We start from the raw sequence: 21,682 nt of genomic DNA, 5'->3' as shown, positions 1-21,682 counted from the left end.
ATGGCGGATTCGTTGTGTACATGATGCAAATAGTGTACATAATTTTTATTGTTTCCTGACGTGGAGCTGCTCCTTTCTGTCAGGCTCTTGTGCCAAACTGACTCAGAATTGCACTTGTTTTGTTCATGCTGCCGCTCATTTATGCCTCTCAATCAAACTGCGTCTAGTTTAGTTTATTACTACTTTATTTCGTTCTTCTCCTCTTCTCAACCCCAAAACGTTTTTATATTCAAATTGGTTTTCCTTCCAAAGGTTTTTGGCTTGTAGCCCTGTCTGTTTATTGACTTTAAAGCTTTAAACCTGCCATGTCTTGGCTGGAGCAAGTCAGTTCCCGGCATTATTTTCCTCCTTCCTCATTTTAAGAGAGGGCGACATGGAATTTTGATAAACACACTACTTTCTTTCTGATTGTAAGTACTGAAAATATTTCTTACCACCAACCCAGAATGGCACTGCATGTTTCGCATGATACCTTTATACTCTGGTTGACTTTGGTTGAGATGTTGTTCAAGCTGGTTTTAAGTAGATTAATTGCTCCCGAATGCCACCTGGGAACAATATTATTCTATCTTGTGTGACGTCCCCAAGCTCAACAACCAATGCCCAATCTTCTAAGCTTACATAGAAAAACGAAAAATATCTTGATCGAGTTTCTCGATGCACATAACATTATTATTAGGCTTGGGTATCTCATTGTTTTTTTTTTATATAATAAGCCAGTGCAAGGGCCACTACATAAAGGCATTTCAACTGTACACAAAAAGTCGGCACACCTGCTGGCGGGGCCTCGTAGGAAGGCACTTACATTATCTCAGAAAGCATGAAGTTCAGCAACATAAAGTGCACCACCAAATATGATTGCCATTTGCACGCATTTCTTGGAAGCATTGTCCAGCTGGAACTAACTTCGCTAAAAAAGCAAGCAGTTGTAAAAAAAGAGCGCCTCAACAGATCGCGAACGCAATCAGCTGACGCACCCGGGAAGGGGGGTGGAGAGGGGGGTGCGCATGAAAGATGTTAAAATAGCGCTGTAGAGACGGGACAACAAAGAACGGACTACATTGGAGTAATGCTGGATATGAATCGAATGCTTTTGCCACACACAAAAGCATATATATAGAAACAGCGTATGCGCGAACACAGGGAAGGAACCAGTAAAAAATTAGCGGAAAAAAGCAATCAGGGGGAATTGATTTGTTTGAAAGTAAGAAGGAAAAGAAATAGACCTTATGTATTATTAAGCTCTCATGGGAGCCCACCTGCGTTTAACACAGACCGGAAGCGGGAATAGTAGGGGAAATGGGATAGGAGACAGAAAATTAAAGATTAGAAACGTGATGAAACAGCAGAGAAGACTAGTTCAACGGTAGTCGATTCCATCGCACAGAACACACCACGAACTCTGTTGGCCGGCGTAATGCTGCGTATGGGAGATTAGAAGCCTCTAAGGAAACGGTGAAGCGCGGATGCGAGCTTGCTGTGACGAGGAGTGAAGTCTGCGGAGGTCCCGACCGCTTCGGAGTTCGCTGGATTCGAGTGCGGCCAACAAACAGGTGCTGAACGGGCTGTAGCTGCCACTTGACCGTCAACACCAGTAGCGCTAAAGCCGGACGACATCGAAATCCAGGGGGATAAGCCGAGCGTACAACGGGCGGCCGAAATGAAGTCCCTCCGAAGCAGAGGAGCGCGAAAAAACATGTCGGCTCAACTTCGAGACGACGACCAATCCCCCGCCAAGCATCCGCAAAGGCTACCTCTCCGAGCGTACGAAGTACCCGCTAATCTACGCGGTACCCTTCTAATTTCTGGAGATTTCAACATCGCATATAATGCGATGGTTTTATACCATCGCTAGCTACCTACCACAGGAAAAACTTCCCACAACGTTTTTAGACACCAAGGTTGTCACACTGCGTTCCCTGCAATAGAGGCTGCCATGATGGAATAGTTGGTTGCTAGATGAATACCCAAAACTGCCGCCAATTCTTCTAGGCAAAAAGACAGCAGGCAACGCTGTGGGGATGGCATCATGGCTGCGCTCGGGTTTAGCACTGTTTCAATGCACGGGCTGGCATATCAGCTGTTCCTCTAGAGTCAGTAGTATTAACCGTATGCGCTGGCCGCACGCCGCCTGCGTACTTCTAGTCGCCAACTACAAAGCAAGTCCTGCCCGTCGATCTGTACTAGCATCCACCACTCACTCATACGGGCCACCCAGTACAGAAAGTGTACGACGTTTATTATAAACTCGAAATGACGGGGGATGACGCCGAGCATGAGGAGGCAAATATTAGACACTGACATGCGACCAAATTATGGGGCAATTAGGCAGCGTGCAATGTTCTTTTTGGTACTAGGTAGTGTAAATGAATTCATATTTCATTTCAAACTGTTTTTAAACGCATTCAAAACGTGCAGGGCTAAACGATAACCGAGCAAGCCGCACAAGACGCCAAACAGATCGGTTAGTTTCACCTCTTTTATGCAGTAATTCATTATCGCATTTGGCATTTAGATTGCACGCTGCAGGTCTACGAAAGCGTTATTCCATTGTTAGGTAGTAAAACGACATATAGGTGTGGTAAAGAACAGAAAATAGACGCGAAAATTATTACGGACTAACATGTACAATTACAGAGGCTAGTGTCATACGGAAAGTCGGGGTGGCATTCTAAATGCCAACTACAGCTGCATTTTATACAGCATTCAACACCATCCAAGCTAAAATGTAAAGCACAAGCAGTGTACACGAGAACCGACACATCGCAAGAAACGTTCGTGTTTCGTGTGCAGAGGTCCAAAATAAGAGCTCTACAAATACCGACGCCAACAGTCGGCAGCGGCTTCCACTGTGGCCTTCCTAAACAGGTGGTCAGTGCAATGTTCTCGGGCAAAATGCTTCAACTCGGGTATAACTGCCACACCTCTCCTAACCCACCAGATAGGGCAACGCGACGGAACAGGCGCTAACACTACACGTGCACCCCCGCGGACTCAAACCGCCAAAGGTGCGCTCCCCCTACTGAGCACTGGGCGAGCGCGCTGGGCCGCTCTGAACCGCAGGTTCAAGCCTCCCTGACGACTCGGGCTGCCATTGTCACCACCAGTGGCCACCACGTCCCCGTAACAGAGCTTGGCAAAATAAAGTTTACCTGCCCTACTTGAGTTCTCGCGCACCTATTTCTAGTCCCAGACAGCTGCCACTATACGCCAAAATAACAAAAAAATACGTTAGCTGCGAGGCACGGTTTTAAAGTAAAGTGCCAACCACTTTCCCACACAGATGAAGGGAGGAAAAATTAAAGCCGTTCAACTCAACGTAAATGATCTCACAAGTGCAAAACACTTCGCCATAGTGGGCTCTGGCGCCTTTATGCGCCCCCTCTAGCACCAATCAAGCTCTTTGCTGCCCTTTGTCGCTCCTCTTCTGATGAATTCAAGAGCGGTTCGTCAAAAGCCTTCCTAATTTCCCGCCTTCCCGGGGCTTGCGCACCCCCTGTCTGAATCAGCGTGAGTTGGAGTGTTGTCCGGTTTTTGCTCGCTTTTTGTCCCGCACATGCTGGCGCCTTAATGCCAACGTTCTTCATGGGCAGTATGGAACGCGGCATTTTTTTCTTGCACTGCCACCTTTTCCGCTTACTATTGTAAAAAGAAACCGGCGCTCTTTGCCCATGTCGGCCTTGCGCCATTAAACTTAAACCATCATCATGTAAAAAGAAACCCAACGGGCGTTTCCAAGTAAATTATCGCGGGGACTGCGGGTTAAGTACGCTTATTTTGCCTCAAATGTACCTGCAGCTATGTTTACGCAAAACAACGGTTAGATGTGTGACAAGCGCCTGCCGTTCACGAGTTAGGATCGGTTACGACAACATGAACGGCTCGGTTTTCGAAGTTAGGTGGGACGGTGAGACGAAAGCTCCTGCGTAGGGCACTACTTGGGTCCGTAATCTCGCTGCGTGCCTCATTCCGGCAGTCGCTTAACAACTAAGAGCATTACAGTGACCAAGCTACGACGACAAGGCGAGCCCCTGAAGTGATCTGCACTTAAACGTGACCGTTTCGGCAAGGATCCGATGCAGCGTGCAACCGTCCGGTCCGGTGGTAGCTACATCTCGACCGTAATGGGAACACGTCGGCCGGTCTCCGCAGTCGCTTTTGCTAGGGCACACAGAGCTCATTTGAAATAGCATCTTAAGCACATAACGTTATTCTTTTCGACGATCTTCGGCTTGCTGCGGTCACCCCTGAGTCTTCTGGACGTGATTTCTGTTAGTTTCCGGTGTTCGCGATAATCTTTGCCGGAAGTGCCTAACAATACCAGAAAGCATTTTCTCAACCGATGTTTCAGACCGGCAGATTATACAAGTTTTTTAGGCGCTGTAACATATAAATTCGCCTTTTTCTGCATTTTCCGGATTAACGCTTAGTAGATGAAATAAGCCTATATACCCCGACAATTGCGGTAACTCTAAATACGAGGTAATTACGACGTAGCGGTAATTTTATAACAAAAGTAATTTCAAGTCCTTTTTCCGCAACCACGTTTCAGAAATCAGTGTATTCGTTCCTAAAAAGCTTTGCCCCTTGTATCTCCAGCGGGATAACAAAACCCTTGCAAATCAAACTTTGCACTTTGTAACAGGACTGCCGACTTTTCGCAGCGAAGCTGTTCTTCGTCCAGGCTTTCAGGGGACAGAACATGGTAACGCGGCCGCTATGACGTGGACAGGGCACTACCTAGCCAGGATAGCAGGCAGCTCCCAGCATGCATGCAGCAAATTGAAAGGGTGCTTGAACAACCCTCTAAGGTAGGTAAAGCTTGCGAAACTACTCAGCCTTGTGGCAATGTCTGTACTTCCCAACAATGTTGAGCAAAATGAAAATATCACGCATATAGGAGCCAAGCCACGCCTTTTCTCTGAAATAAAATACTCGGCTTCTACATTTTTTTCCGATACCAAATAAAAACTACGCCTTAAAAAAACAAAAAGCCCTCGAAGCACCTTCTCCTCGTAAATTAACAGAATTAACAGAAGGTTTCCCTAGATGGCGTGAGCAGCGGAACACGGCGAAAAGGGAATTGGCCCTAACGAGAATCCATCTGCTGGCTTTGAGAAGTTCTATAAAGGTTACGATTAAGGAATTTCAGGCAACTTCAATGTTAGCATCAGCGTTCGCGACGTTATTCAGTGATACAGGGATAATTTTTATATTACAAATTCGTTTGTCTCACGTAGCCCTTGAACTTACTGAAAGTCGAATGAGCAGCCGAACTTAGATGCGCTGTAACTTCGGGCTTGTTTAAGGAAGAGCTCAAGTTCTGCTCCCGGATTATTCCATGGATTCTTTCCTTCCTTGTGGAGTGAGTCGAAGATGAAAAGCTCGCAGATGCCTTCGCCAGGGAAGTGTGTGGTCGTGTTGAGGCCAGTCCCGTACACGCACACCAGAGGCGTTCTAATGAACTGGTACCCTGTGGCAACGATCGTACCGTGGCAATCCAGGAGAACCACAGCATAGCATAGGTGTACTAATAGAGAACAGCATAACACTGGCAAGCTTTCAAAAACGAGACATAGCAGAACGGAGAACAGCGTTACTCCAGCGAGCCATACAAAAACAGGTCGTAGTAGACGCGAAGGGTTTCATTGCGTCGGAGCAGTTTTATGGCCGCAATATTCAACGGGAGTGAGTCTTGATATTGTTGTTCGTTGCTTTCGCTGTGATTCCATTACATACAATTAGTGACTCAGTTTTTAAGGTTTATGAGTGTGTTAACCCACGGGTGTTAGAATGGTCGACGCTGGACACATCCCTGATGAGTCTCTATGGACGAGCACTGCCAGGATACAGAGAAGAGAGGTGGGCTTCAGTTAGCAAAAAGGGATGCGAGCTATGAGACTGCCATTAGAGATCACGAAGGATCTTACCTTAGTTGGGTGGTGTAGCGATATATAGAGCTAGGTCGGATACGCACGTGCTTGTTGGCGCTTAGCGCAAGAGTTACAATCGGCAGTACAAGTATTCTTTTAGAGATGAATGAACGAGAAATTGCGTGGTGAATGGTAGTTTCTCTGCAGCAGGGGTGCGAGACTCGTTAAGACGAACTCCAATTTGTAAATTCGAATTTCAGCGATACAGGACATCCAGGACCTTCGGTTTGTGCAAAGCGCAGAAAATGCGTGCGAGTTTATCTTGTGTACGTGCGGGTGCGTGCGTGCGTGGGGGATATAAAGAGAGCGGCAGACATCGTGGATACTAAGAAAGCCAAATTTAATCACCGTCTTACCGACGTAGGAATTATCTGTGCTGCTGCGGTATTTCTAAATTGGAGTTCCAAATAAAGCTCTAGCATTTTCCCGTGGCAGTGAGAAATCATGGATCAATGAGTCGAATAGGCACTGGTGAACCGTTGAGAAGGCAAGACCGTCTCGTCCCTTGAACATAAGGCTCGCCCAACGTGCACGCAGTGCTCCCGCTCTAAAAGTCCGCAGCATGCCCTATCGAGCAGCTTTACTGAAAGTATGGGCAACCATGCCCAGCGTCATGGTTGTACTTTTGAGCAGCATCCGTGGCTGCCTGTCGCCCCTATTGGGTCCCACGAGTATCGGTATTTCGTCGCTGTCAAACCCTTTTTTTCTTCTCTTTCGTCGCCCGCACTCACTGTAGACTGTAATCTACAGCGGGAAGAAGCGGAACTCACAAGACCAACCGAGACGGAGGCCGCCACAGTGCCGCGCCATCATCTCGTCTCCATGGCAGCATCACCCGCATTTCGGAAACATCTTTCTCGCCTTTCGAGCTTAGCTCTCTCCATGCTATCACTCACTGCTCTTCAATCGCTAGTTCTGGTGACAGAGCTATGTGAACATTACCAGAGGCCTGAAAATGTTTGTCCGCTTGGCAGCGCTACTCTAAAGGCAATCTCGATTAGCTGCAGCCGACTTCTCTTCTTCTTGAAGCAATATCAGCTCCTGGGTTTGTTCAATCTTAAACGGTAACACGAATACAGCAAGTGACAGGTGAACTAAAGCGGTCCACAGACTGTGTGTCAAAACAAGCAGTTTTCACTTACTTTTCTTGATTGGTGGAGGGGAACCTAGTGGAATGTTTTCCCCTAGAATGAAAATCGCGCCACTTGGTGAAAAATCATGTTCTATGGGTATAACATGGTTACAGGTGTTTACCATATTGACAGCAGCTTTTTGCAACGATTTTGACAGGTGGTGCGGTATGCACATTACAAAGTAGACTGGTATGTATCCTGTACTGGAAAAGGAAGGGCACTAAATAACACATGAGCACAAATTTAGACCATTGCCTCGTGATGCGGAACATTGTTGCGCCTATTGTCTGGATTGTGAACCTCTTATCGACACACTTGGCTCTAGGTGGCCAAATACCTTGGGGTATTTTACTGTCTCTTAGTTACCCTGTTGATTTGCCATGTTGATGCAAGCAAACACATTTTCTGTTTCCCTGCTTTAAAGAATTTTTCTTTCGTGTCTATGATTTCTGGAGGCGGTGTATCACGTTCAGGTTTCTAATTTCGTTATAACAGTATTATCATTTTGCGTTTTTGTATCTGTGTTTCTGATTTCGTTCTGCCATTCATCTCAATTTACGCTATAAAATTTTAATTGCGTGAACTCCTTCAACTAGGATTTTCTTTGTTGATACCCTGCATAACAGGGTTGGCCCTAGTTCAGAATTTTCTGCCCATGTTGCCGACTCTGTTTTTAAGACTTTCTTAGTTGTGAATTCATTTGGTGAGTATTACAAGCTTTCCCATAGCGTGATGGCGAAGTTTCATGAGCAGAGAGGCATTGAAGGACTCTGGTATTACCGAAATATTTGGTTCTTCTCTACAGTGCTTTTTTTATTTTTTGTATAATTTATATTTTAAACGTACTTTTAGCCTAGTTTTTAATATTTACCTAAATTTGCCTTTTTATAACAATTATGTGTAAAGTAGCCAAATGTGTTTCTGATTTTAAGTTTTGTTTGCATTCTTTTATAGAGGAAATTTGCATGCAAAAATTCCTTTTGCAAGTACCACGACACCTACCTCAAGGAAAAGCCCTGCGTTTGCAAAAAGGTATATTTTGCAAAACTAACACATTTTATGGTTACCATAGCATAAATTTAGATACCTCCTCCATTATAATTTTAGTTAAAAATACAGAAACTGGGAAATAATAACAAAACAACTAGGGAAATGAGGAACACGCCTTTTATACACCTTGAGAAGCGGCTTGGCAGACTGTCTTTTCCTTTTGTTGGCCGGCGTCATCGGTATTTTGTTGGCATCATAACCATCCTTGCTTTTTTGCCGCCTGTACTGGTTGAAGACTCGATTATTCAACGCGAGCAAGCGGTCGCCTAAGTAACACGAAACGTCGAGACGGAGCAGCAACTGCGCCGCGTTGATTTGTCAGCTCCATGGCAGCGTTGCCAGATTTCCAAAGACCCCTTTCCTGCACTTTCGAGCACAGCGCTCTCCAAGCGCTTTTCCACTTCTTCTTTCTTCGCTATCTTCTGCTCTGTATACACAGAGCTTCAAACATTTGTCGACTTTCCCCATCTTCTGCCCACGTAAAAATAATTATCCGTTGCTTAGAGGTCCCTATTCAGAGAAATATTAGCTGTCGGTTTGTCCAACCTCGCCACCGCTGGCACCAGGAGCAAGCCACAAGTGAATTGAACCACTGCACTGATTGCGTTGAAATAGGAAACTGTAACTTACTTTTAGTTGTCGCAGATACAGTTGCGATTTCTCCCTCTAAAAACAAAATTGCGCCATCCGGTGAAGAGTAAGTTTTTACACAAATAATGCAGCAACGACGTCTAGTACCTTGGTAACAGCTTCTTGCAACATTTTTTACGATAGATGCGGAATGCACATGCCAAAAGAGGTGCTCTAACGTCTACCAGGCGGCAAATATCTCTCATGGAAAGATATGCAGGAACTTAAAAAATTATTACATAATGCGTCAGGATTGTTACGCCCTTATTCACAGCAAGAGAAGCTGTCGGTTCATCTAATCTTGCCAACGCTAACACCAAGAGCAAGCGACAAGCGAATTCAACCGCCCCACTGATTGCGTCGAAATCGGCAACACTTACTTGGAAGCGGCGCAGTTGGGTAATCCACTGCCTTAGGTGTCGTGGAAATTTCTTCCTCTAAAAACAAAATTGAACCGTTCGTTGACGAGTAAGTTTTGACAGAAATGATGTAGCAACGCTATTTAGTACTTTCGTAACAGCTTCTTGCAACATTTTTTACGATAGATGCGGAATGCGCATGCCAAAAGAGGTGCTCTAACGTCTACCAGGCGGCAAATATCTCTCATGGAAAGATATGCAGGAACTTAAAAAATTATTACATAATGCGTCAGGATTGTTACGCCCTTATTCACAGCAAGAGAAGCTGTCGGTTCATCTAATCTCGCCAACGCTAACACCAAGAGCAAGCGACAAGCGAATTCAACCGCCCCACTGATTGCGTCGAAATCGGCAACACTTACTTGGAAGCGGCGAAGTTGGGTAATCCACTGCCTTAGGTGTCGTCGAAATTTCTTCCTCTAAAAACAAAATTGAACCGTTCGTTGACGAGTAAGTTTTGACAGAAATGATGAAGCAACGCTATTTAGTACTTTCGTAACAGCTTTTTGCAAAAGTTTTTTACGAGAGATGCGGAATTCACATGCCAAAAGAGACGCTTAAAGGGGCACTGACACAAAAATTTAGCATCTTGTTTTTTTCGTTGCGATAAGTAGCTAGTGACCTACTTATAACCTGTAGAAACCTCATTTGCTTCAGCGTGCGACGGTTGTTTAATTAGAGGGATTTTAAATGCGGCCAGTCGCAGTTTCGGTTTCAGCGAGTGCCGTGAAACGATGGATTTTGTGGATTTTGTGTGAACAAAGCTGATCACGTGACCGTCGGAGGGATATCACAGAGCAGAGCCGCCGTAGCACTGTCGAATCCGCATCGACGGCAGTTTCTGCGAATGCCCCCACGTACTGATCTCGTGAGGCGCTTAATTAAAAAGCGACCGTGGATGTGACGCAGGCGCTGCGAGTGCAAATGCTACCGCGGCTAAAGAACGACGCGCGACGCTCGAGACGGTGGGTGGCAAGAAGCGCGCTGGGAGCAGCCGGCCGGTCTGCCTACAGGTCCGCCTACAGATGTGTTCGGCTCAGCACTGCGGCGGATATTCGAGTGCCGCTCTCGTAAGCGGTGCAGATGACAATTTTTAATGCAACCCGCCATCGCATCATTAGCTCCTTTCTCATGTAAGCCACTATGGTCGGGACTTGGGGACAATTTCGTGCAGCGGTAACAAGCTATCACTCGAGCTACCTGCGCCGGCCTGGGCCACTTCGCGGCCGTGGCCGCCGCCTGCACAGCGACCGTGCGGCTAGCTCAGTGGGCTTTTCGTGCCTCCGGCGCGTTTTCGCATCCTATGGTAATAAACAGTAATAGAAACAGAGTGCCTGGAATCGCTGTAGAACTTTGGTCGCGGCCAGCTGCCCGATTAGCTGAGGAAATCACGGCGCCTCCGCCGCCAACGATCGGGTCGTTCGTTCTCGAGAGCAGAAGCTCCGCCCTCGGGCCCTCCGATTGGAGCGGCGAGCCGGGCGAGCCCGCGTAAAACGCCGGTAGTGCGGAAGCGGCAAACACAAACTCGTGACGTGTTTGGATGTTGTTTATTTACAATTGCGCGTGGTCCTCTGCTGGCTGCTCGGTTGCGTTTCGCACACTTCAAAATTGATTTTAAATATGTTCTAGGCTGTATTCGCCGCTGATATTTCGCAGATGATGTATATGTGTTCCCACCAATCTATCTCCGACGTTATCTCGCCTTCAAAATTTTGTGTCAGTGCCCCTTTAAAATCTACCAGGCGGGAATGTCTCTGAAGGAAAGATATGCAGGAATTTCGAAAATTATTAAATACTCTGTTAGCGCTCTTACGTCCCTTGCTTTTATTGTGAGTTCTTCATAGGCAGATTTAGCTCCAAGGGGCCATTATTTCATTGCGATTGTTTCACTGTTTCAAAATATCGCTTCGTTTTGTTACGACAGTGGTGCGCAAATACACTATAATAGTGATATGTGCCTTCAATCTGACATTTATGTTGTTTTGTGTAGACTATTTCTTAAAATAGATTGGACTAATTAATTTCAATTACACCATAGGAAGCAATAAATAGGCCGCTGCGACCATTCTGCATTTTTTTGTAAAAATTCACTACATTCCGGGGTTGGTCAGCTTTCTTGCCTTTTTTGCGCCCCCATGTGTTTCTTGGGAGCTTTCTTGTTTTTGCATTGTTTCAGCTTCATGTTTTTGATTTCGTTCCTTTACTTCTGACGGTTGTTTTTTTTTATTTTTGAACTTCCTGTGCTTTTCTGTGAACCTCCTGTGCATCCAGTGACTCTCGTCCTCGTCATGAGTACCAGAAGTTGCGAATTTTCTGAAGCGAGGGAAAGTCCACACAAGTTAAGATAAGCCTCGGTGTGATGTACGGATTCTTGCCGGGAATCCAATTGGTTTTCCGTGAATCCGATGGTCCCCCAGAACGATAGGTGATCTGTGTAGATGGCACGTCTAAGGCCATGTGTTCTGCTTGTCGGGTAGTTTGATCATAGCCATTATAAAATGTAATCGCAAAAACACCGAGCCCTGCGCGGTGACTTTTGCAGGGAATGGCAATTTGCTACACAGAAGCGTGCCGCTGTCACCGTCCAAGACGTAGGAAGTGTCGAACGTAGTTAGAGGCCCTCACCCCCAGTGCAAGTGTTGTGGGTTGTTCAGACTGGACTGTAAGCGATTCCATACCAAGCACCCCTTTGACATTCAAGCGCCAAGATGGCGCTTTGTTGTGACGTGCTGAGGTTGTCGATGGCCTCTTGTTTCCTTTCTAGCGATATATCGTGCGTCGATTAGTACGGCCGGAAACCGTGCATGGGGTCTGGGATTCTTATTTTGTTCTTATCCTCCATGTGAAGGGTTAGGCGATTCAGGATCATGTTCTCCGCGAATTTACCTAAGCACGAGGTCACTAAAAATGGCCTGAGGATAGACATGCTGACAGGCTTGTTGGTCTTTAGAATCATGGCAACGTTGGCATGCTTCCAAGGCGCCGTATACTGCCACGCTCCCAAACCTTGTTCATTCTGTAAAAAAGATTCTCTTTGTCTTTTTCAGGGATGTTGCGGAGGAGTCTTTTCGTAATCTGGTCGCTGCTGGCGCACGTGTTCCTTGTGAGCTTCTCTAACGTTGCATCCCGAACGGCCCTGATAAAAAAGGTTTAAGAGCCGGGGTTTGATAGCTCTCTATTTTCAGGATGGAACACGGGTACAAGTTGGTCGTGCTCACGAATAAGTCTCTTTTTCGACGCTTTAAGAACATCTTCTTAAGCCCTTGGGAAATTATGGATGAGGCTCTCTATGTGTCGGCTGCTCCTGTTTTTGGATACAGTGTTAGGGATGCGTGAATTCAAGATATTCCACATTCTGTGGGCACTGAGTGTCCAGTGTAAAGGGTCGTGTCTCTCGTTACGATTCTGCCTTCCTACGTGTCCGGTGTACTTCTCTGCGTACTTTGCTAACCGGGAAATTCTTTTCTGTAGCTGTTGTTACACTTTTGTATTGTCCACTTCCATGCAAGGCTAACGTGCAAGGTAAAACGTGAAAACGCCCGTGTGTCGATATTTGGGCGCGCGTTAACGATCCCAAGGTGGTGCAACTTAATCCTGAGCCTGCGACTATAGCGTGGCCAGGTGCAGCTTCGGTGCCCTAAACACACCAGTACAGGAAGACGAGTTCCTGGACATGGTTGTACAGCTCGAAAAGCGCTAACAAGACGGGAAATAAACAAAAAAGAACGGAACAGGTGCTAAACACTCCGGTGACCCAAGGGTTCCACGCATAACTCGGCAGGCTCACTCATGAGTGCAGTCACACGCCCCACTCACCATTCACAAGTGAGTGTTGATTGAGCCTCGCAATCGTTTTGGAATGGCGACTACGAGCCCGACTGAGTTCGATCCCCAATCGCAGTGAGCCCCTCTCCCCACTCCCAAGTGCCCTCGCTTTTCTTGCGCGATTTGCGGGGCATACCGCAGGGAGCGCTGCTATTGCGCTTGTACTGGCCGTGGGCTATTCGTCGCAGAACCCGCTCACCTTGATGGTTGTTAACCGCGCGATTGCTTTTAGCTTCGGAAATCTGTCGTAACTGAGCTCCTGCTATGGGGAAAATTAGAGTTGAATCACTGGTGGCGTGTTGATTCAGGAATATGTTTTGGATGGACTTGTGACACCGTAATTCACTCATACTGTTCCGTTTCATACCTCATGGACGGTCGGCTGCGCGCATTAGCGTGCAAGGGGTGACTAGGAATGATGATCGCGAGTGCGAGTTAGTGCAAGTGGTGACGGAAAGAGGTAAGCGTGAGTGAGTACGAGTGGTAAGAAAGAATGGTGAGGCCGAGTTGTGACCGCGAGTGTGAGTGAGTGCACAAGGGAAAATATAGTTTTCTCTGTGAGTGTGAGTGAGTGGCGTCTAGTTTCTTCGAGGTTAGGTTTCGCAAAGGCAGATGAACTAGGTTGTAGACATATCCTCGTAAATGCGTTAAAATAAGTAATCTCTACTTACCCGGAATGGTGTGATCTCTTGTAACACCCCACCTTATGATGTTTTCCTCTAAAAACGAAAATACACGGTAACGTCAGAAGTGGGGTAGGTGGATGCAATAGGGTTTCGAAACAATGTGTAAGGAAACATGACACTAGCGCAATAATTGTGTGAGAAATCTTCAGGACGTTGGCGACAACTATCCCAAACTTTTTATGTGGGAAGTCGACGAACACCCGCATCACTGAAGGATAAGTGTGATATTGAACACCTGAGTAGACTCATTGTTTGCATATCAACAGTGCTTAAACCATCCCAATGAAGCCGCCCAAGGACAGCTTCCAGGACACAAAACCTCCCTTTCCACAACACGCCAGCTTCAAGGTTTGGGAAAATGCCCTCATTGGGGGCATTTCAATTACTGCGGCGTTGTTTCTATCACCTGTCTACCTGATGTTTGTATGCGGCGAAGCCACTTCAGAAGCGTAGATTCTGAACTGCTGTTACCGGGCCACCATTCTTATAGCTGGCCTTAGTAGCAGCTTCGAATTCCCCCCCCCCTCCCCTTTCTACAACACTCCGAAGAATCTGTTGTAGCGTTTGTCGGCTCTCCGTGCCATCACTACCTCTCAAACTGACAGCACCAATCTTTTGCCTCAATCTCACATCGTGCGCTCCTAGTTACGTTTTTTGCACTGCAGCGTTTTCAGTCCATCCAAGGCGGTGCGTGTGTCATACGTCCCAAGGTACTGGAGCACCCTAATCTAAATTAACTGTCTTCACTATAATTTAATTAGTGATCGAGTTTGTTAGTCATTGTTTTCTCTATTTCGTACATTCACTGGACCTCAATTGATCCAGCCGGAGGGGCCATAGCAGGTATACAGGTACAAGTAAAATAACCACTCAAATACAATAACAAATACATTATTGTTTCGCAATGCATGCAGAAGATGGTTTACTTAACGCGTTACACTCAGACACTATCCGGGGGAAAAAGAATAAACTTAAAAGCTCTGGAAAAAGACGGGGTAAGTTAGAATAGAAGTGCCGTGTTTGTGTGGTCGGAAGAAAACAAATGCGGGGATGGGTCTTTCAACGGTAACAAGAAAAGAAAACCAGTCCAACGTCACGCCTGCATGACTTATGTGGTTGGATGCAATTATCAGACATAAGCTGGGACGGGGATTTGGGAGGTGACATTTTCAAGTGGATAAATTGACTTGCCTTATTTGTATTATTTCAAGTTAATGTTTGCTTTTGTGTGCGGGTCCCATACAATATTCACGTATTCCAGTTTCATTTGGTAGAGTATGGCACAGTTTACGCTTCAACAAACCCCGCTTTCTAAGGCTGAGCATATGTTTTCTATGTGTAGGTTCCAAGACAGTGTATTAGTTAGTTAACCCGAAGGGTTTGTAACTATTTACCTCTGCAATGGGCGTAGGCAGGCTGATGAGGATGATAATGATGATGACCTCTTGTAAATATTGAGTTTCTAGTTTTTAAGCATGTCTAATCGGCGTTACTTTTGCATAAGCCACATATATATGCTTTTTATCAGTATTTCGGACCATTTCCTACATACTACACCATTAGGAATGTTTACAATGTTTACAAGCTTAATTTGATCACCATGACAGCAGTTCATTTCCCAAAATAGAACACAGTCGCCAGCAAACAGTCTCGCCTCCAATCAGGAATAAACAATATTGATGATGTCATTGGTGTACACAAGGAACACTATTGGACCCAAAACACTTTCCTGAGGCACACAGGATGTAACACGGAGAGATGCGTATTGATTATCATTTATGGGAACATATTGTACTTGATTATTGAAATAATCCACGATCGAACTCGCCAAAATGACTAGAAGGTCAATGCGTTAAGTTGTATAATGAGCCGAGTGACTTCACCAACTAGTAAAACTTTGCGAAGGAAAAACATGTTAATTGCTCGATGCAGGTCGAGTGCTTCGGCAGCCAACACCTTCCTGCTGGAATTGACGCCAGTCTGTGCTAGCATGTTGTCACGGTATATCTGGAGCAGGTTTGTGCGCCGCCCGGAAGCCCTTCCCAGTATAAAAAAATTATACGGAAAGTCTCCAGGCCTTTCATATTCTGATATAACACTGCCTTCTCTACTCCTTTAAAATATATCCCAAGCAACGCACTTGCTCTTCGAGGTGAAGCCCACGTTGAGGATATCAGCGTAACCTTAATTTTTTACACTGGCTTTCCCAAATGTCCTCTAGTGCAATGAAGTGGGCATATACGGAGAATGGTCACCGAAAACAGCTATACTCTTTTGTTATCACAAGTGTAAAAAGATTTTATGACAATTACCCGCTAAGACCACTGTACCATTACGCCCAGAATATTCATCTGTCATAATTAGTTGACAGTATCAATACACCGCTGCCAATACGTGGGCATCTACCGAAACGCTATGGTTACATAAAACAGCAATGACTGTTGGTTTACCGCAACTATTCGTAAAGCAATTAAATGACAACTAGCCGCTAAGCGTGTCTAGCATTAGGCAGCAGAAAGAATCTGAGGCGAATCGAAATCTGCGTAAAGACTATCCACAGCTTCGTCGTTTCAGCATAGTTCAGGCTGGGTGGAACTGCGTTCGCTTTTTTGCTCCTATGAACTGCGGCGCACAAAGTGTTGAATGTTCCTGTCAGATTTGCTGGCTGCAGCACGGCTGTTTTCAGCAAAAGTCAAATCGCATGACGCGAGGCCCTGTTTATGCGACGGTGTCCTTTTTCGTCAGCACTTGAGCAGCGCATTCTTAGTTGTTGACTTTATTGAAAAGCCTTGTGAAGGCGGTTTCAAGCGGCACCCTCCAGTGGCTTTCCTTATTTTTGGCGAGGAAGTGACGGTGAAGGCGAAGTATACACCGAGCCTAGAGGAGCAGACTAGGTAGCACAAATGCTTGAACACGCAGCAGTTCCTTCCTTTTAGAAGATGTATCTCAACGAACTTCGTATTCACTTCCCGTGCTCCAAAGACACGCCAGGAGCTGCCGCCTTTGAACCGCAGTTTCCACACTTGCTTGCAACTATTGCCAGAGGAAGGCCAATTTCTTTTCTTAAAAATGCACGTACGTTCCAAGAGTTTGTGCTTTTCTCCTAACGTGGAAAACGTTCTAATCGACCATTCTGAAAGCGTACCCGTGTTTCAGGGCACATTGCAGTTTCCCCTTAAGATGGCTTCGGTGTTGTCTTAGCGGAAGGACCGCCATATTAAACCCTCTTCTAACTCGATCGAAGCCAGCAACGGAGAAAGCTTCGCGAGATGGCACCGAAGTTAACAACAATGCCGGCTACCGTGCAGTTCAAACTAAAAAAGAACAATGCGAGCAGTACATTTCGCAATGTAATGATGCGGCAAACCGACTTCTTTAATATAAATATTTTGCATAATTAATTAGTAGTGGAAGGGCTTTTGCTGATTTTTAATGAACGTAGCGTCAAAAATTGGAGTGCGATTTTGTACAAAACTGTGCCTTTCGCTTGCTGGCGTGACTCTTTCGAGAACGTTATTTCCAGTGGTGGCCGATTCACCCTTCTAATCCTTGTTACTTTAAACGTCCACTTGGGCTGCTACCGAAGCTGTGTACCACGCTGTGGGCGAATTGGAACGCCCATTTAATAGGACAAAGGCCAATACAGACAGACAACTTGTGTAAAAAACCTCACCTGGGGTGTACTTTGGTCTCTTCGTAATATCCGGCACTGCGGAAAAAGTGATCAAGTTAGTTCTTTTTTCTAACAGATGTGTGAGGTATGAGTAACCAATGAAAACACCAACTTGGTCAGGTATACAATGAGTTGTAGAGTCGGAAGAGCACCGAGTTGAGTCAATCACCTATAGTTGAATAAGTGAATCGTTCGACTTATTACTTCACTGAAAAATAACACTGAGTAATTTCTGGAATTAAACTACTTTCAGAAGTAACCGATGCGTTGATGCATTTTCGAATCTATACCTATAAAGAACAGCGCCGTACAGACCGAACACACGACCGACCGGCTGACTGACTGACCGATTGACCCACCGACCGATTGACTAAATGACTGACTGACTGACTGACTGACTGACTGACTGACTGACTACCTTACTCACTCTTAGCTGGCACGAAATTTCTCTAAAACGTCGATTTCGAAGATAATTGATAGAAACAGATTTTCCGATCAAGTTAGAGGCACAATACGATTTTGGAGAGACCGATTTATTTTCGATTCGCAATAGTTAAAAAAGGACCAATTTTAGAATTCGTGTTTTATCTGAGGGCTGTTGTAGTCGTCCTCTCGACGTAGGAGACGGTACCAATTTATTTGGTCCTGATGATCCGCGCAAAAGACCTTTTTTTTGCAGCGGTGCGTTTCCGCTTCGGGGAAAACCAGTGGCGACAGGGGTATTTCGAGGGCGGCGGGGTGGGCTACAGCGCTTGCGCAAGTCGCTTCGAGGGACAAAGGAAAGGAAAGGTCTCTTTTATTTTGCCTGCTTAGAGCAGCCCGAAATTGCTCCCGCCATAGGCTTTCTACGGGCAAATAAAATACGAAGCTGCTTGGACCTACTCGGGGCCGGTATTCTTGTAACAGTCCATTTTGAAAAAGCCCTTTTGCGTCGCTTTCATCGTGACTTACTTCCGGTTAGGCAGGGGGCCTTTGATTGAAATACCGTAACTGTTCTTGAAAACGCATTTTAAAAAACTAAAACCGTATCAGAATATCTTTTACGAGTTTATTTGAACGTATTTTGAAAACCTAAAGCTGTATCCGCATATCTTTTATGAGTTTATTTGAACGTATTTTGAAAAACCTAACGCGATGAAATTTTTTTCTTACGGCGTTGAAAGTTTTCACCGCAAGGGGAGGAACCTCCAAAGATGGCAGCTGCAGTCAACTGTTTCCTTCTGAAAGTGAAGTCCTAACAATGCTGCGGCTATTCAGCTTTTCGTGGTTGAACTCCGTTTTGAGGTCGGTGACAATGCCCGTGCATCAAGATAATCGTACAGTTCTGGCACAGACGCACTTGTTGCATGCGGCATGACGATGCGAGATTTTCCAAGGACCTGGTATGGTACTGTACGTTGTTAACATTTTTGTGGTGCTCTACGAGTGAAAAATGTGTATGAAGGGAGGAGTTTCATTTCGTAACGACGTACCTGTTGCGAGAGAAGTTTACGAACGTTAAGCGGGTATGTGTATGCGTAAAGTACCAATAAAAGGCTACAGATGTCACGCGGAGTGCTTGTGTAATTTTGTTCGTCTGCTCGATAGCTATCAAACTCGCAGACGATCGTTTATTCTATTCCACCTGTTGACCGATCCTTTATTTCATTGTATGGTGACGGCGCATGATGCACAGGCTCACAGAGGGCTGTGACCAGCGATATTGTCACGTACCCAAAGACGACGCAGGTGTCTCGAAAGAAAAACAAGTTTATTGTAGGGAACTTGCGCTCCCCAAACAACTCAAAGAATACACAGGCGGTGAAACAGCAGTCAACAAAGTGACGTGCTCAAGCGAGTGTCTACGATTCGAATACTGCAGTTTCTGCACTGTAGGCTTTTATCTTTCGGCGCGAGTGTTTCTGGAACCGTGGATTTACATGTAGAACACTGTAGATCACAGAAGATAATTCCGTGCTAGTGACGTTAGGGCAAAACAGTCACTTATCTCAAAGTGATAGCCCGTGCAGCATAAAAATAAAAATGGAAGACGCGCTTCGCTTGGGACGCAGATAACACAGCCGGGCATTTATGGACAGTAAAAACAAACAGTAATTAAAGAAACCCATACATAGTTCGCGGCATTAGCCCCCTTAAAAGTGCATCGACACCGATGCTAAAATAAAACAAAGACCGAACAAACAACAAAACAAGTCCGTCATCTTGCATAGTAAGGTTTCAAGCGAGCCACGTGGAGGATTTCGGGCCGCGTGCGAGAGAGAGAGAGAAAAAAACCTTTATTAAACTGAGCTTTTCTTTACCGTGAGAAGCTGGTGGCTGTTGTTATCAAAGCCCAACGGCGACCGAGGCGGCCCTTGCGATCAGGGAGATCTCTACCTCCCTGTCGTGGGATGCCAGTGCTTTTCTCCACTGCTCAGCTGTGGTGATCCGGGGATAGTGGTTTTGGGGGCAGGCCCACAGAATGTGAGGTAGGGTGGCTGGAGCTGTGCAGAGGGTGCAGTTCTGGATGGTATTAGGTGCAGGTGGGTTGGGTGTGGGTATGTGTGTGTTTCTTTGAGCCTCCAGTCTTGCTCTTGGGCTGTTGTGGAGCTCGGGTGGAGGGGTGCTAGATTTCGGCGGCAGAGGCGGTAATGTTCCGTAATCGGTATAGTTAATGAGACTGTCTCTGGATGACCTTGCCCCTTGGGATGGGTCGGGTGCCACTCCTACTCGAAGGGTAACATCTCGAGCCTGAGAGTGTGCGGTTTCGTTCCCTTCATCTCCCGCGTGGGCCGGTGTCCAGAGTATGTTTACTGGGGTGAGGGGGCATTCATCCGGAGAATTTTGAATGCCAGGGATTGAAAGTTGCCCTGGGCGAAACTTTCAATAGCGGCATTGAAATCGGAGATAATTGTGGGGGCGTGGGGGGTTGCGTCAATGCTACGGCTATTGCTGGCTCTTCCGTCTCTGCTGGGTTTTTCCTGTGGATGGCTATTGCATGCACTGGTGGTTCGTCTGTGCCTTTCGTTACGACAATGGCGAATGCTGTTTTATGTCAGTATTCGGCGGCATCTACGAAGAGGGTGTTTTGACCTGGAGGGTATCTTTTTTGTAGGTATTGTGCCCTAAGTTCTCGTCTGTATCGATGATGTGTTGGGTAGATATGCTTCGGCAGTGGTTTTATGATTAGGTTGTCTCTTATTTCTAATGGAATGGGCTTTTCTCGGCTATTATTGCAGGGGGGTTAATTCTGAGCTGTTTTAGTATGTTGACGTGTGGGAGTTTTGGTCAGCCGGACTGAGTCATTTGTTGAATGCGCTTCTATTAATTCCTCGCAATTGTGTCTATGCCTAGCTCATGGAGTCTAGTGTTTGATGTACCTGAAGGTATTCGTAATGCTGCTTTGTATGCTTTTCTAATTAGTGTATTTGTTGTTTTCATTTCTTGGGCGCTTAGATGGAGGTAGGGATTGGAGTAGGTAATTCGGCTGGTTACAAATGCTTGAATGAGCCGAATTTGGTGTCGCTTCTTAAGTCCTGCTCTTCGATTGGTGATGTTTTCATGACTCATATGCTTTGGTTTACACATGCTGAGAGATTCTTAATGTGTATTGTGTTTAAGCGATTAGCCTCTATGTGCAATCCTAGTATTCTGAGTATTTTAACTATGGGTGTCTGTGGTTGAATGTGGAGTGAAATGTATGGAGGTTTTTTCTTTTTGTTTTTTTGGGGGCAGGAGTAATTCAGGAGCAGGAGTAATTCTGACTTGTAAGGTGAGCAGGTTCATCCTGCTTCGTTTGCAGCTTTTGAGACTGCCTCTACTTCTTTTTGAAGGGTGTGTTCTATATGAGCGTCGCTGCCCCCATGTATCCACAATGTAATATCATCCGCGTATAAAGGGTATTTCAATGTGGGTATTTGCTTAATTCTTTTGGGATGTTTAGTATTTTGTAAGTTAAAGAAGAGTGGAGACAGCACAGCCCCTTGTGGGGTACATTAGCTGGTAGTGTTATGATGTCTGACTGCACGTCTCCTACTGATATTTTTGCTGTTCTATTTGAGAGGAAAGAGTGGAAATTTTGGATGTATCTGTAAGTTCTTTGTCCGGGGTTTGTTGCCTGTAAGTTTAGAATAGCTGAGTGTTTAACGTTGTCGAACGCTTTGTGCAGGTCTAGGGCTCGGATTGCTGCTGTGTCAAAGTGATTTCCGGGGGTGATTATTTGTTGTTTCAGTTTCAGTAGTATATCTTGTGTGGAGAGTCCCGCTTGAAAACCTTTCATAGTCGGTGGTATGATTTGGAGTCTGTTTAAGTGCTGTGTCGATCTCGCATGTATTTTGTACTCTAATAGCTTGCC

This window comes from Haemaphysalis longicornis, unplaced genomic scaffold, assembly GCF_048455015.1.
Source record: "Haemaphysalis longicornis isolate Haplotype H1 unplaced genomic scaffold, Haemaphysalis longicornis Haplotype H1 scaffold_10, whole genome shotgun sequence".
NCBI lineage: Eukaryota > Metazoa > Arthropoda > Arachnida > Ixodida > Ixodidae > Haemaphysalis > Haemaphysalis longicornis.
Note: the sequence above shows the minus strand (reverse complement) of the source record.